Raw genomic sequence first — 2,887 nt, 5'->3', positions numbered from 1 at the left:
TATACATATATAGCATTCGCTTCAGCCTCGTGTGATTCATAGCATTCGCTTCAGCTTCGTGTGATCAGCTAAATGAAAGGGCTGTTTTCTGCACCGTCAATGGCAGCAAGGGCAAGTAATGCTGCATTTTTGGCCATTTTTAGGGGTAGGTTGTTGAGAAAAGATAATGACGCCCTCTATTGAGGCTGAGCTGATTTTACAACAGAACACAACTTTTTGGAGGCGAAGGCGACATTTTTGTGTAGAAAAGAAAACACCATAAGTGATACTCACATCACTAATCTGATACTAAGTAAATAAAGCCACAACAACAAAAATCTGGCAACCTTGGTGCGCTAAAGGAATGTTTCTTGTGTTGATTGCTTAATTTATCAAATTTGTTCTATTTTTGGTGACGCTATTTTAGCCTACACAACATAAAATTATAAAACAAAGTGCAATTTATCTGGGAAACAAAAGATCATCCTCCAATCAGGTGAACGTGTATTTATTTTTAATCATTGAATGTTAGTTCTTCAGCTGTGAGCTGCTTTTTTGTTTTTGTTGCCGGCAAGTAGCTTTGTTAAAAAAAAGCCACAACAACGCTGCACTGCCCGCGCTTAAAGAACGTGGTTTGTGTACTTACTAAGCATCATACATATTTTTTTTGTGCTGCCAGCCAGTGAAAATTTATTTAAACCGAGGTATTCTTGGATTTCACATGTAAATGGCTCTGCCCTCCACTAAACGTCGTGCTGAAGCTATACGAAATGAGATGGAAATTACTAAAGCTCCCCGCATTAGCGAGTCTTCTCCGAACCTAATCCGTAACGTGGATCCTCAAAAATAACGAGTGGATAACAAAACAAATCCTGGACTCTGAAAAAAGACTACTGGAGTTTGTATGTAAGAAGACTGAAGACAAATTCGGAAGCTTAAAGTTAGAAGAAAAATTTGATGGTTTAAAGCAAGATCTTAATGAGTTGATTGAGAAGTATCTCGACTGGATAACGTTTTTGACCGCATAGGGCACCTAGAGAAAGAAGTCTCGCGTTTGGAGACAGCTTTTGTACGGATTGGACATCTTGAGGATGAAATATCTGCCCTAAAGGCAAAATTATCCAATCAAGAAAGCCAAACTGAAAATCAAGTAGCAGCTTGCGACGCCCGCGTTCATGGTATCCCGTAGAGGAAGGAGAAAATCTTCATAGTATTTTCCACCACTTGTCTTTCTCGTTGAACCTGCAGCCGCCCACCATTAAAAGTATATTTAGATGTCGGAAATTACGCGATAGTGTCAGAGATCCAGCCGTCATCATAAGGTGTCTGTCTTCTACCGCCAGAAATACTCTTTTGAAAACAATTTCAGATTTCAAACGACTAGACAATGGGAATAAAGGCAAAAGAGGACTGCGTCTAGTAGATGTGGGTATAAATTCCGATGCTCCGATTTATATAAATGCATCGCTGTCGAAGCGGAATTAGGAGATCTTCAAGGCTGCGATCCACCTTAAAAAGAGGAAGAAAGTAACCTCGCTTTTCACTATCAGGGGCATAGTCCACATAAAGCGAAAAGCCACCGACAGTCCCGAAACGATCAACGACATGGAGTCACTCAAGGGCCTTGAGGGTTCGAACCCAAACGAGAATACCTCCTTTCGAGACGGAAGCTCTAAATCGTCAAATACTGCTATGGAAGAGAACCAAAACTGTCAGTAAATTGATCTCCATATAGAGAATAGAAATTTGTTTTCTTACTTCCTGCTTCTCTTTTTTTCACCTTCATAAGTAATAGAAGTAAATTGTCATTAACCACAAGCAGTGCGAAGCTTTATGGCCCTAACCTATAATAAGTCTTCGAGTTCCAAAGACTGCTTACGTACGTTGCTGCGCATTTTTAGCACAAGTGTCGAGTGTATGAATATCATCCACCTCAACGCGCAAAGCCTATATAAGAAACTTGATGAATTAATATTCCTTTGTGAGTCCACCGATATAGATATTATTTGCATTTCAGAGACTTGGTTTTCTTCAAGCCTAAACGATCTAGGCAGAGCTTTTCAGAGCAGTCATTTTTTAAGCTCCTTGTTGGCTGTGCATACAGACCTAATCGCCAAGTAAACTATGATGGCTTTGCTGATTTTCTGCAACCTTTACTATTAAACTACGCAAACATTATCCTAGCTGGTGATTCCAACAGCAATCTGCTCGTAGAATCTGGTTTGAAACTAAGTATGGAATCCCTGGGACTTTTCCTCGCTAACGATTCCTTACCAACACACTTTACAAATACCTGCTCCTCGCTGCTAAACGTTTTCTTTATAAACGAAACCCAGAAAGTTCTTCTTTACGACCAGCTGTCTGCACCCAATTTTTCTAAACACGACCTTATATTCATAACTTATCATTTTCAAACGTTGTGCACACCGTGCTCTTACGTACCGTGACTTTAGAAGCAAAAATTATAGTAAGCTTGCTGAAGCACGCTGGCATCGGTTGATGATCAGACAAAGTTCCTCCATGATAATATAAATAAGCTCTATGATGACCACGTTTCAACAAAACTTAAGGTGGTGAAGTACTATAACAACCCATGGTTTGACGGCAGAATAAGACATTTAATACATTCGCAGTGGAAAAGATACCCAACTGTTGATATGCATCTTCACTTAAAAGCCGCCCGGCTCATTGCCAACAAAGCCATAAGATCTGCTAAGGTTGAGTTCTACAAAAATAAGTTTTCTAATTATGCCATCTTTCAGAAAACTAAGTATTTCATTATAAATGAAATCCGCAGCAGACATAGGATAAGGATAACCTCTACTATAAATAGGATCATCTGTTACTGTACGTATTTTAGCTACTACATTTGTATTAAAAGGCAAGGCTCGGTTTGGGTTCGCGAACG

General features: G+C 39.6%; 1 protein-coding gene across 1 annotated transcript in view; it reads right to left on the bottom strand.

The window, feature by feature from the left end:
* Dbp45A (putative ATP-dependent RNA helicase Dbp45A) overlaps positions 1 to 2,887 on the bottom strand; it is a 54,756-nt gene that overhangs the window by 16,147 nt on the left and 35,722 nt on the right. The gene's annotated exons all lie outside the window — the stretch shown is intronic.

Source organism: Eurosta solidaginis, chromosome 3 (genome assembly GCF_040869045.1).
Source record: "Eurosta solidaginis isolate ZX-2024a chromosome 3, ASM4086904v1, whole genome shotgun sequence".
NCBI lineage: Eukaryota > Metazoa > Arthropoda > Insecta > Diptera > Tephritidae > Eurosta > Eurosta solidaginis.
The sequence above is the reverse complement of the archived record's forward strand: the minus strand, read 5'-3'. Positions and strand labels throughout refer to the sequence as shown.